General features: G+C 49.0%; 1 protein-coding gene across 3 annotated transcripts in view; it reads left to right on the top strand.

The window, feature by feature from the left end:
* The first annotated feature begins 1,441 nt into the window (after window positions 1-1,441).
* Window positions 1,442-13,666, top strand: part of LOC126069421 (granulocyte-macrophage colony-stimulating factor receptor subunit alpha-like) — a 39,673-nt gene continuing 27,448 nt past the window's right edge. For 2 of the 3 annotated variants that reach the window (XM_049872833.1, XM_049872832.1), the window contains exon 1: window positions 1,442-1,610. The gene's annotated coding sequence lies outside the window, so the exon portion shown is untranslated. Of the gene's footprint in view, window positions 1,638-13,666 lie in introns of all 3 variants that reach the window. The other variant, XM_049872831.1, reaches the window with a different exon arrangement.

The following is a 13,666-nucleotide window of genomic DNA, read 5'->3' as shown; positions in this document are numbered from 1 at the left end:
GTCTTGCATCCCAGCCATGACTAACTTCCCCTTCCTGGTCAAAGCAAAGAGAAAACTCCAGTGTTTCCGGTCCCCTAGAACGCCCTCCGCCATATTGTTCTGGGTGTTGGAGAAAAAGGTTCACATAACTCAGCACTGTAGTTGTTGTTGTAGTTGCCGTTGGTTGGTCCCCGGCACCCCACACATAACAGAATGAAACGCTGCCCGGTCCTCCACCATCCCATGATTGGACTGTTGTGATCACAAGAAATTCTCTGGCTGATTTTCAGAAGTCAGTTACCACACATTTCTTCCTAGTCTTAGTCTGGAAGCTCCGTGGAAACCTGTTCAGCATCACAGTAATATACAAGTCTCCGCAGGCAGACGGGTGGTGACCGCGTGCAGGGCAGTGGCTGGGAACTGAACTCGGGTCTCCCTCGTGGGAGGTGAGAATTCTACCACGGAAGCATCACTGCCCCTCCGTGGGAGGAGAAACCCAGTGAGATGGTTGTTACCAGTGTGGAGAGACTTGGAATGTAATGACCCAGTTTTGATGTGGAACTATTTCCTGGGCTCTCCTGCTGGTCCCCTCTGTCCATGGGGAAACAGAACAACATGCTTTGCCTGAAAACCAAAAAAAAAAAAACAACACATTGCCTTAGACTCAATTCCCACACATAGCAACTCTATAGGACAGAATAGAGCTGCCGTATAGGGTTTCCAAGGAGCGGCTGGTGAATTCAAACTGCCGACCTTTTGGTTAGCAGCCGTAGCTCTCAACCACAACGCCACCAGGCTTTCCTCGCCCTGAAAAGGACCCTTTAAATTAAGGGTTTGTGAGCTCATCTTCAAAGTGAGCTGCGTCCCAGCTCGGATGAACCTGGAGAACCCGGACCAGAACCAGGCACCAACTCTAGGTGAGCCTAGATGGATAATGCGGTTGGTTGCTAAACGGAAAGTTGGAGGTTTGAGTCCACCCGAAAGGTCAGCGGTTTGAATCCACCAGCTGCTTCTTGGAAATCCTATGGGGCAGTTCTACTCTGTTTTGTAGGCTGGCTATGAGTCAGAGCTGACTTGATGGCAATTGTTTTGGTGGGTTTTTTTTTTTTTGTATGTGGTACAAACAGTTACTGTCCTTACCTGATCACCAAAAGGCTGGAGGTTTGAGTTCAACCAGCAGAGCCTAGGAAGAAAGATCTGACAACCTACTTCCAAAAAAATCTACCACTGAAAATCCTATGGAGCACAGTTCTACTCGGACACAGGTGGGGTGGCCACGAGTGGGATCGACTCGATGGCAACCAGATTTGGTTTAGAGAGTAGGTGGGAGAGTGACAGAGACATCCTGCTGCTTAAAGAGGAAGTTGAGGATTTCGCCAGAAGATAGAGGAGCGACCAGCCGGAGAGGGACAGCTCGTGGGTGAAAACACTTCCTGTGAGCTGAGATGATAACGCTGTCTGGGCCACATGTGGAGAAGGAAGAGGCACTTGATAAAATTATGTTTCTGCAAGTGCTGACCCAGGGCAGGATGCTTTCAGAAAGGAGAAGACATTCTCAGTAAGACAATTTCCATTGCTCAGCCCCCACCAGCCAGCTGGACAGCGCCCTGGAGCAACACCAGTCCCTGGAGGTAAAGCGCCGCAGAAGTAGCCCCTAAGTAAGTCACGCTTCTAGGGATTGTGTTGTTGTGAGCTGTCATCGCGCTGGACCCCAGACTCAAGGCGACCCCATGCTTAACAGAACGAAACGCTGCCCAGCCCTTCACCAACCCCGTGATGGGTTATGGACCTGACCATTGTGGGTTTTCATTGGCTGAGTAGCTGACATAGATTGCCAGGCCTTTCTTCCTAGTCCCTCTCAGTCTGGAAACTCTGCTGAAACCTGTTCAGCGTCACGGCAACACGCAAGCCTCCATGGACAGACAGGTGGTGGCTGTGCCTGACGTATATCGGCCGGGAATGGAACCCGGGTCTCCCGCGTGGGAGCTGAGAGTCCTACCGCGGTGGCCCGATTCCATTGTGGCCGTAACAAAGTAATGGAGGAAAAAACCGTGGCAGCTTCATCTGTTGCAGGAAGGAAGGGGAGCAAAAGGGTGGGCCTTTAACCGAAAAGCTGCAGTAGGGTCAGGGAAGAGAACAGAGGGGCTTTGGAGGGATCTGTGTCTCGTAGGTTTGTAGACTGAGAAGCCAATGTGGCGGGAGCAAGCGATGTTGAGCTGGGTTGAGGTGCACGGGGGTCTGTCTCACTCTATCCACTCACCTGTGTCTGAAATATTTTTAAAGTTTGTCCTGTCTGCTTAGGCAAATGCTTTCAAAATACGAGCCCAGAGACCTCAGGTGGGAAAAAAAAGCGGACGGTCAAACCAGAAGGGGCAGTGAACGTCCCCAGGCAGCCAACTTCTGCTCAAGTGCTGCTGTTTGACACCTGTCCAGTGTATCTACCTTCTGCTTGTGTTGTGTTTTGCACCTGCCCAGGTGTATCCACCTGCTGCCAGGTGTTGCCTTTTGCACCTGCCCAGCCCCTTCCTGCCCCTCCCTAGAGGGTTCAAGATAGGGCAGAGTGGCCATTCTCAGATGCCCCTCTGAGGTCTTGTTAAAAAGGGCAGATTGTGCTCCTGTAGGTCTGGGGTGAGGGACACACTGGTTTCCCACCAGCTCCCAGGTGAGGGCCCGGCAAGGTGGCCCAGGAGACTGAAGATGGCTTGACTGGGGCAGGAGCGAGGAAGACAGAAAGATCTCCTGAGGAAACAGTACCAGGGCAGGTGTTGGCCAGGGGCTGGGATGGAGCAGAACTTAACCTTACGGAACTCTGTCCTGAGCAGGGACCACCAAGTCTCCAGCCAGCAGAGTTGGGCAAGTCCTCAAAATAGCACCTGATTCTGACTGGCAGCTCAGGTGATTGCACCTGTGACCTCGAAGAGTTTAGCAGGAAGGAGAAGGTGAGAGCTAGGTCAAAGGCAAGGGGCACTGGCTCAGTGGTAGATTTCTCACCTTTCATGTAGGAGATCTACCCAGTGAATCACAGAAGACCTGATGATATGCTTCCAAAAAGATTACAGCCTATAAAACCCTATGGGGTACTTCTATTTTATCATATGGGGGCACGAGTCGAAATCAACTCAACAACTTCCAACAACAATGTGTTATATGTTACTTCCTCTACCCTCCACCCTCCATCTTGTCTCTATCCTCAGTCTTGTGTCCACCCTCCATCTTGTCCCCACCATCCTTCTTAGATCCACCCTCCATCTTGTACCTACCCTCCATCCTCCCTTTTGTCTCCACCGTCCATCTTGTATTCAAAATCCATCTTGTCTCCACCCTCCATCTTGTATTCAACATCCACCTTGTCTCCACTCTCCATCTTGTCTCCACCATCCATCTTGTATTCAACATCCATCTTGTCTCCACTCTCCATCTTGTCTCCACCATCCATCTTGTATTCAACATCCATCTTGTATTCAACATCCATCTTGTCTCCATCCTCCATCTTGTATCCACCCTCCATTTTGTCTTCACCCTCCATCTTGTATTCACCATCCGTCCTGTATCCTTTCTCCATCTTGTCTCCACTCACCACCTTCTATCCACCCTCCCTTTGTCTCCACCCTCCATATTGTATCCACCTCCATCTGGTATCCATCCACCATCTTCTATCCATTCTCCATCTTGTATCCACCCACCGTCTTGTACCCATATACTATGTTGTATCCAATCACCATCTTACATCTACCCTCCATCTTGCATCCACCCACCATCTTTTATCCACTCACCATCCCCTCTCCACCCTCCATCTTGTCTCCACCCTCCATCTTGTCCCCACCATACTTCTTAGATCCACCCTCCATCTTGTACCTACCCTCCATCCTCCCTTTTGTCTCCACCCTCCATCTTGTATTCAACATCCATCCTGTATCCTTCCTCCATCTTGTCTCCACCCTCCATCTTGTCTCCACCCTCCACCTTGTATCCACCCTCCATCTTGTCTCCACCCTCCATATTGTATCCACCTCCATCTTGTATCCATCCACCATCTTCTATCCATCCTCCATCTTATATCCACCCCATCTTCTATCCATCCTCCATCTTGTATCCACCCACCATCTTGTACCCATACACCATTTTGTATCCGGTCACCATCTTACATCTACCCTCCATCTTGCATCCACCCTCCATTTTTTATCCACTCACCATCTTCTATCCATCCTCCATCCACCCACCATCTTGTACCCATACACCATTTTGTATCCAGTCACCACCTTACATCTACCCTCCATCTTGCATCCACCCTCCATTTTTTATCCACTCACCATCTTGTATCCATCCTCCATCTTGTCTCCACCCTCCATCTTGTCTCCATCCACCATCTTGTCTCCACCCTCCGTATTGTATCCACACTCCATCTTGTCTCCACCCTCCGTATTGTATCCACACTCCATCTTGTCTCCACCCCCATCTTGTCTCCACCCTCCATCTTGTCTCCATCCACCATCTTGTCTCCACCCTCCATATTGTATCCACACTCCATCTTGTCTCCACCCTCCATATTGTTTTCATACTCCAGCTCACTGGGATGGAGAGATTCTATCCCACTATGAAATTACTGGAATCCCTGGGTGGTGACAATGATTAATGTGCTCAGGTGCTAACCAAAACGTTAGAAGTTCAAATCTACCCAGAGGTTCCTTGGAAGAAAATCCTGCTGATCTAAAAGATAAGCCACTGACAACCCTATGAAGCACAGTTCTACTCCGACGCACATGGGGTTGCCATGAGTCAGAGATGGCTCTACCAGTTTTGTTTTATTTTGATGTTTGTACTCAATTTGGGATTTAAGAAAAGTAGTCTTTGTGCAAGGGGGCAGTGGTGGCTCAATGGTAAAATCCTCAACTTCCATGCCAGAGATGCAGGTTCGATTCCCGGCCAATGCACCTCATGTATGGCCCCCACCCATCTGTCCGTGGAAGCTTGTGTGTTGACGTGATGCTGAGCAGGTTTCAATGGAGCTCCTAGGCTAAGGTGGACTAGGCAGAAAAGCCTGGGAGTCTACATCCAAAAGTAACCCAGTGAAAGCCCTGTGGGTCACAGCTGTCTGATCCACAACCTGTAATTCGGATGGTGTAGGACTGAGGAGCATTTTGTTCTGTTGTGCATGGGGTCACAATGAGTCAGGGCTGACTATATGGCAGCTAATGACAACAAGGGCCCTTATGTGGCAGTGGTGATTCAGTGGTTGACTTAGTCACCTAGTGCTGCTATAACAGAAATGCCACGTATGGATGGTGTCCTAGTCACCTAGTGCTGCTATAACAGAAATGCCACGTGTGGATGGTGTCCTAGTCACCTAGTGCTGCTATAACAGAAATACCACAGTGGATGGTGTCTCAGTCACCTAGTGCTGCTATAACAGAAATGCCACGTGTGGATGGTGTCCTAGTCACCTAGTGCTGCTATAACAGAAATACCACAGTGGATGGTGTCCCAGTCACCTAGTGCTGCTAGAACAGAAACACCACAGTGGATGGTGTCTCAGTCACCTAGTGCTGCTGTAACAGAAATACCACAGCGGATGGTGTCTCAGTCACCTAGTGCTGCTGTAACAGAAATACCACAGTGGATGGTGTCTCAGTCACCTAGTGCTGCTATAACAGAAATACCACAGTGGATGGTGTCTCAGTCACCTAGTGCTGCTAGAACAGAAAGACCACAGTGGATGGTGTCTCAGTCACCTAGTGCTGCTGTAACAGAAATACCACAGTGGATGGTGTCTCAGTAACCTAGTGTTGCTGTAACAGAAATACCACAGTGAATGGTGTCTCACTCACCTACTGCTGCTATAACAGAAATACCACAGTGGATGGTGTCTCAGTCACCTAGTGCTGCTAGAACAGAAATACCACAGTGGATGGTGTCTCGGTCACCTAGTGCTGCTATAACAGAAATACCACAGGGGATGGTGTCTCAGTCACCTAGTGCTGCCGTAACAGAAATAGCACAGTGGATGGTGTCTCAGTCACCTAGTGCTGCTGTAACAGAAATACCACAGGGGATGGTGTCTCGGTCACCTAGTGCTGCTATAACAGAAATACCACAGGGGATGGTGTCTCAGTCACCTAGTGCTGCCGTAACAGAAATAGCACAGTGGATGGTGTCTCAGTCACCTAGTGCTGCTGTAACAGAAATACCACAGGGGATGGTGTCTCAGTCACCTAGTGCTGCTATAACAGAAATACCACAGTGGATGGTGTCTCAGTCACCTAGTGCTGCTGTAACAGAAATACCACAGTGGATGGTGTCTCAGTCACCTAGTGCTGCTGTAACAGAAATACCACAGTGGATGGTGTCTCAGTCACCTAGTGCTGCTGTAACAGAAATACCACAGTGGATGGTGTCTCAGTCACCTAGTGCTGCTGTAACAGAAGTACCACAGTGGATGGTGTCTCAGTCACCTAGTGCTGCTGTAACAGAAATAGCACAGTGGATGATGTCTCAGTCACCTAGTGCTGCTGCAACAGAAGTACCACAGTGGATGGTGTCTCAGTCACCTAGTGCTGCTGTAACAGAAATAGCACAGTGGATGGTGTCTCAGTCACCTAGTGCTGCTGTAACAGAAGTACCACAGTGGATGGTGTCTCAGTCACCTAGTGCTGCTCTAACAGAAATACCACAGTGGATGGTGTCTCGGTCACCTAGTGTTGCTGTAACAGAAATACCACAGTGGATGGTGTCTCGGTCACCTAGTGCTGCTGTAACAGAAATACCACAGTGGATGGTGTCTCGGTCACCTAGTGCTGCTGTAACAGAAATACCACAGTGGATGGTGTCTCGGTCACCTAGTGCTGCTATAACAGAAATACCACAGTGGATGCTGTCTCAGTCACCTAGTGCTGCTGTAACAGAAATACCACAGTGGATGGTGTCTCAGTCACCTAGTGCTGCCGTAACAGAAATAGCACAGTGGATGGTGTCTCAGTCACCTAGTGCTGCTGTAACAGAAATACCACAGTGGATGGTGCCTTAGTCACCTAGTGCTGCTGTAACAGAAATACCACAGTGGATGGTGTCTCAGTCACCTAGTGCTGCTCTAACAGAAATACCACAGTGGATGGTGTCTCAGTCACCTAGTGCTGCTGTAACAGAAATACCACAGCGGATGGTGTCTCAGTCACCTAGTGCTGCTGTAACAGAAATACCACAGCGGATGGTGTCTCAGTCACCTAGTGCTGCTGTAACAGAAATACCACAGTGGATGGTGTCTCAGTCACCTAGTGCTGCTGTAACAGAAATACCACAGTGGATGGTGTCTCAGTCACCTAGTGCTGCTGTAACAGAAATACCACAGTGGATGGTGCCTCAGTCACCTAGGGCTGCTGTAACAGAAATACCACAGTGGATGGTGTCTCAGTCACCTAGTGCTGCTGTAACAGAAATACCACAGTGGATGGTGTCTCAGTCACCTAGTGCTGCTGTAACAGAAATACCACAGTGGATGGTGTCTCAGTCACCTAGTGCTGCTGTAACAGAAGTACCACAGTGGATGGTGTCTCAGTCACCTAGTGCTGCTATAACAGAAATACCACAGTGGATGGTGTCTCAGTCACCTAGTGCTGCTGTAACAGAAGTACCACAGTGGATGGTGTCTCAGTCACCTAGTGCTGCTGCAACAGAAGTACCACAGTGGATGGTGTCTCAGTCACCTAGTGCTGCTGTAACAGAAATAGCACAGTGGATGGTGTCTCAGTCACCTAGTGCTGCTGTAACAGAAGTACCACAGTGGATGGTGTCTCAGTCACCTAGTGCTGCTCTAACAGAAATACCACAGTGGATGGTGTCTCAGTCACCTAGTGTTGCTGTAACAGAAATACCACAGTGGATGGTGTCTCAGTCACCTAGTGCTGCTGTAACAGAAATACCACAGTAGATGGTGTCTCGGTCACCTAGTGCTGCTGTAACAGAAATACCACAGTGGATGGTGTCTCGGTCACCTAGTGCTGCTATAACAGAAATACCACAGTGGATGGTCTTGGTCACCTAGGGCTGCTGTAACAGAAATACCACAGTGGATGGTGTCTCAGTCACCTAGTGCTGCTATAACAGAAATACCACAGTGGATGCTGTCTCAGTCACCTAGTGCTGCTGTAACAGAAATACCACAGTGGATGGTGTCTCAGTCACCTAGTGCTGCCGTAACAGAAATAGCACAGTGGATGGTGTCTCAGTCACCTACTGCTGCTGTAACAGAAATACCACAGTGGATGGTTTCTCGGTCACCTAGTGCTGCTATAACAGAAATACCACAGGGGATGGTGTCTCAGTCACCTAGTGCTGCCGTAACAGAAATAGCACAGTGGATGGTGTCTCAGTCACCTAGTGCTGCTGTAACAGAAATACCACAGGGGATGGTGTCTCAGTCACCTAGTGCTGCTATAACAGAAATACCACAGTGGATGGTGTCTCGGTCACCTAGTGCTGCTGTAACAGAAATACCACAGTGGATGGTGTCTCGGTCACCTAGTGCTGCTGTAACAGAAATACCACAGTGGATGGTGTCTCGGTCACCTAGTGCTGCTATAACAGAAATACCACAGTGGATGCTGTCTCAGTCACCTAGTGCTGCTGTAACAGAAATACCACAGTGGATGGTGTCTCAGTCACCTAGTGCTGCCGTAACAGAAATAGCACAGTGGATGGTGTCTCAGTCACCTAGTGCTGCTGTAACAGAAATACCACAGTGGATGGTGTCTCAGTCACCTAGTGCTGCTGTAACAGAAATACCACAGTGGATGGTGTCTCAGTCACCTAGTGCTGCTGTAACAGAAGTACCACAGTGGATGGTGTCTCAGTCACCTAGTGCTGCTATAACAGAAATACCACAGTGGATGGTGTCTCAGTCACCTAGTGCTGCTGTAACAGAAGTCCCACAGTGGATGGTGTCTCAGTCACCTAGTGCTGCTGTAACAGAAATACCACAGTGGATGGTGTCTCAGTCACCTAGTGCTGCTGTAACAGAAGTACCACAGTGGATGGTGTCTCAGTCACCTAGTGCTGCTGTAACAGAAATAGCACAGTGGATGGTGTCTCAGTCACCTAGTGCTGCTGTAACAGAAGTACCACAGTGGATGGTGTCTCAGTCACCTAGTGCTGCTCTAACAGAAATACCACAGTGGATGGTGTCTCAGTCACCTAGTGTTGCTGTAACAGAAATACCACAGTGGATGGTGTCTCAGTCACCTAGTGCTGCTGTAACAGAAATACCACAGTGGATGGTGTCTCGGTCACCTAGTGCTGCTGTAACAGAAATACCACAGTGGATGGTGTCTCGGTCACCTAGTGCTGCTATAACAGAAATACCACAGTGGATGGTCTTGGTCACCTAGGGCTGCTGTAACAGAAATACCACAGTGGATGGTGTCTCAGTCACCTAGTGCTGCTATAACAGAAATACCACAGTGGATGCTGTCTCAGTCACCTAGTGCTGCTGTAACAGAAATACCACAGTGGATGGTGTCTCAGTCACCTAGTGCTGCTGTAACAGAAATACCACAGTGGATGGTGTCTCAGTCACCTAGTGTTGCTGTAACAGAAATACCACAGTGGATGGTGTCTCAGTCACCTAGTGCTGCTAGAACAGAAATACCACAGTGGATGGTGTCTCAGTCACGTACTGCTGCTGTAAGAGAAATACCACAGTGGATGGTGTCTCAGTCACCTAGTGCTGCTGTAACAGAAATACCACAGTGGATGGTGTCTCAGTCACCTAGTGCTGCTAGAACAGAAAGACCACAGTGGATGGTGTCTCAGTCACCTAGTGCTGCCGTAACAGAAATAGCACAGTGGATGGTGTCTCAGTCACCTACTGCTGCTGTAACAGAAATACCACAGTGGATGGTTTCTCGGTCACCTAGTGCTGCTATAACAGAAATACCACAGGGGATGGTGTCTCAGTCACCTAGTGCTGCCGTAAGAGAAATAGCACAGTGGATGGTGTCTCAGTCACCTAGTGCTGCTGTAACAGAAATACCACCGGGGATGGTGTCTCAGTCACCTAGTGCTGCTGTAACAGAAATACCACAGTGGATGGTGTCTCAGTCACCTAGTGCTGCTGTAACAGAAATACCACAGTGGATGGTGTCTCAGTCACCTAGTGCTGCTGTAACAGAAATACCACAGTGGATGGTGTCCCAGTCACCTAGTGCTGCTGTAACAGAAATACCACAGTGGATGGTGTCTCAGTCACCTAGTGCTGCCGTAACAGAAATAGCACAGTGGATGGTGTCTCAGTCACCTAGTGCTGCTGTAACAGAAATACCACAGTGGATGGTGCCTTAGTCACCTAGTGCTGCTGTAACAGAAATACCACAGTGGATGGTGTCTCAGTCACCTAGTGCTGCTGTAACAGAAATACCACAGTGGATGGTGTCTCAGTCACCTAGTGCTGCTGTAACAGAAATACCACAGCGGATGGTGTCTCAGTCACCTCGTGCTGCTGTAACAGAAATACCACAGCGGATGGTGTCTCAGTCACCTAGTGCTGCTGTAACAGAAATACCACAGTGGATGGTGTCTCAGTCACCTAGTGCTGCTGTAACAGAAATACCACAGTGGATGGTGTCTCAGTCACCTAGTGCTGCTGTAACAGAAATACCACAGTGGATGGTGCCTCAGTCACCTAGGGCTGCTGTAACAGAAATATCACAGTGGATGGTGTCTCAGTCACCTAGTGCTGCTGTAACAGAAATACCACAGTGGATGGTGTCTCAGTCACCTAGTGCTGCTGTAACAGAAATACCACAGTGGATGGTGTCTCAGTCACCTAGTGCTGCTGTAACAGAAATACCACAGTGGATGGTGTCTCAGTCACCTAGTGCTGCTGTAACAGAAGTACCACAGTGGATGGTGTCTCAGTCACCTAGTGCTGCTATAACAGAAATACCACAGTGGATGGTGTCTCAGTCACCTAGTGCTGCTGTAACAGAAGTACCACAGTGGATGGTGTCTCAGTCACCTAGTGCTGCTGTAACAGAAGTACCACAGTGGATGGTGTCTCAGTCACCTAGTGCTGCTGTAACAGAAATAGCACAGTGGATGGTGTCTCAGTCACCTAGTGCTGCTGTAACAGAAGTACCACAGTGGATGGTGTCTCAGTCACCTAGTGCTGCTCTAACAGAAATACCACAGTGGATGGTGTCTCAGTCACCTAGTGTTGCTGTAACAGAAATACCACAGTGGATGGTGTCTCAGTCACCTAGTGCTGCTGTAACAGAAATACCACAGTGGATGGTGTCTCGGTCACCTAGTGCTGCTGTAACAGAAATACCACAGTGGATGGTGTCTCGGTCACCTAGTGCTGCTATAACAGAAATACCACAGTGGATGGTCTTGGTCACCTAGGGCTGCTGTAACAGAAATACCACAGTGGATGGTGTCTCAGTCACCTAGTGCTGCTATAACAGAAATACCACAGTGGATGCTGTCTCAGTCACCTAGTGCTGCTGTAACAGAAATACCACAGTGGATGGTGTCTCAGTCACCTAGTGCTGCCGTAACAGAAATAGCACAGTGGATGGTGTCTCAGTCACCTACTGCTGCTGTAACAGGAATACCACAGTGGATGGTTTCTCGGTCACCTAGTGCTGCTATAACAGAAATACCACAGGGGATGGTGTCTCAGTCACCTAGTGCTGCCGTAACAGAAATAGCACAGTGGATGGTGTCTCAGTCACCTAGTGCTGCTGTAACAGAAATACCACAGGGGATGATGTTTCAGTCACCTAGTGCTGCTATAACAGAAATACGACAGTGGATGGTGTCTCGGTCACCTAGTGCTGCTATAACAGAAATACCACAGTGGATGCTGTCTCAGTCACCTAGTGCTGCTGTAACAGAAATACCACAGTGGATGGTGTCTCAGTCACCTAGTGCTGCCGTAACAGAAATAGCACAGTGGATGGTGTCTCGGTCACCTAGTGCTGCTGTAACAGAAATACCACAGTGGATGGTGTCTCGGTCACCTAGTGCTGCTATAACAGAAATACCACAGTGGATGCTGTCTCAGTCACCTAGTGCTGCTGTAACAGAAATACCACAGTGGATGGTGTCTCAGTCACCTAGTGCTGCCGTAACAGAAATAGCACAGTGGATGGTGTCTCAGTCACCTAGTGCTGCTGTAACAGAAATACCACAGTGGATGGTGTCTCAGTCACCTAGTGCTGCTGTAACAGAAATACCACAGTGGATGGTGTCTCAGTCACCTAGTGCTGCTGTAACAGAAGTACCACAGTGGATGGTGTCTCAGTCACCTAGTGCTGCTATAACAGAAATACCACAGTGGATGGTGTCTCAGTCACCTAGTGCTGCTGTAACAGAAGTCCCACAGTGGATGGTGTCTCAGTCACCTAGTGCTGCTGTAACAGAAGTACCACAGTGGATGGTGTCTCAGTCACCTAGTGTTGCTGTAACAGAAATACCACAGTGGATGGTGTCTCAGTCACCTAGTGCTGCTGTAACAGAAATACCACAGTGGATGGTGTCTCGGTCACCTAGTGCTGCTGTAACAGAAATACCACAGTGGATGGTGTCTCGGTCACCTAGTGCTGCTATAACAGAAATACCACAGTGGATGGTCTTGGTCACCTAGGGCTGCTGTAACAGAAATACCACAGTGGATGGTGTCTCAGTCACCTAGTGCTGCTATAACAGAAATACCACAGTGGATGCTGTCTCAGTCACCTAGTGCTGCTGTAACAGAAATACCACAGTGGATGGTGTCTCAGTCACCTAGTGCTGCTGTAACAGAAATACCACAGTGGATGGTGTCTCAGTCACCTAGTGTTGCTGTAACAGAAATACCACAGTGGATGGTGTCTCAGTCACCTAGTGCTGCTAGAACAGAAATACCACAGTGGATGGTGTCTCAGTCACGTACTGCTGCTGTAAGAGAAATACCACAGTGGATGGTGTCTCAGTCACCTAGTGCTGCTGTAACAGAAATACCACAGTGGATGGTGTCTCAGTCACCTAGTGCTGCTAGAACAGAAAGACCACAGTGGATGGTGTCTCAGTCACCTAGTGCTGCCGTAACAGAAATAGCACAGTGGATGGTGTCTCAGTCACCTACTGCTGCTGTAACAGAAATACCACAGTGGATGGTTTCTCGGTCACCTAGTGCTGCTATAACAGAAATACCACAGGGGATGGTGTCTCAGTCACCTAGTGCTGCCGTAAGAGAAATAGCACAGTGGATGGTGTCTCAGTCACCTAGTGCTGCTGTAACAGAAATACCACAGGGGATGGTGTCTCAGTCACCTAGTGCTGCTGTAACAGAAATACCACAGTGGATGGTGTCTCAGTCACCTAGTGCTGCTGTAACAGAAATACCACAGTGGATGGTGTCTCAGTCACCTAGTGCTGCTGTAACAGAAATACCACAGTGGATGGTGTCCCAGTCACCTAGTGCTGCTGTAACAGAAATACCACAGTGGATGGTGTCTCAGTCACCTAGTGCTGCCGTAACAGAAATAGCACAGTGGATGGTGTCTCAGTCACCTAGTGCTGCTGTAACAGAAATACCACAGTGGATGGTGCCTTAGTCACCTAGTGCTGCTGTAACAGAAATACCACAGTGGATGGTGTCTCAGTCACCTAGTGCTGCTGTAACAGAAATACCACAGTGGATGGTGTCTCAGTC

The sequence above is a fragment of the Elephas maximus genome, chromosome X, assembly GCF_024166365.1.
Source record: "Elephas maximus indicus isolate mEleMax1 chromosome X, mEleMax1 primary haplotype, whole genome shotgun sequence".
Taxonomy (NCBI): Eukaryota; Metazoa; Chordata; class Mammalia; order Proboscidea; family Elephantidae; genus Elephas; species Elephas maximus.
Note: the sequence above shows the minus strand (reverse complement) of the source record. Positions and strands in the feature narration are given on the sequence as shown.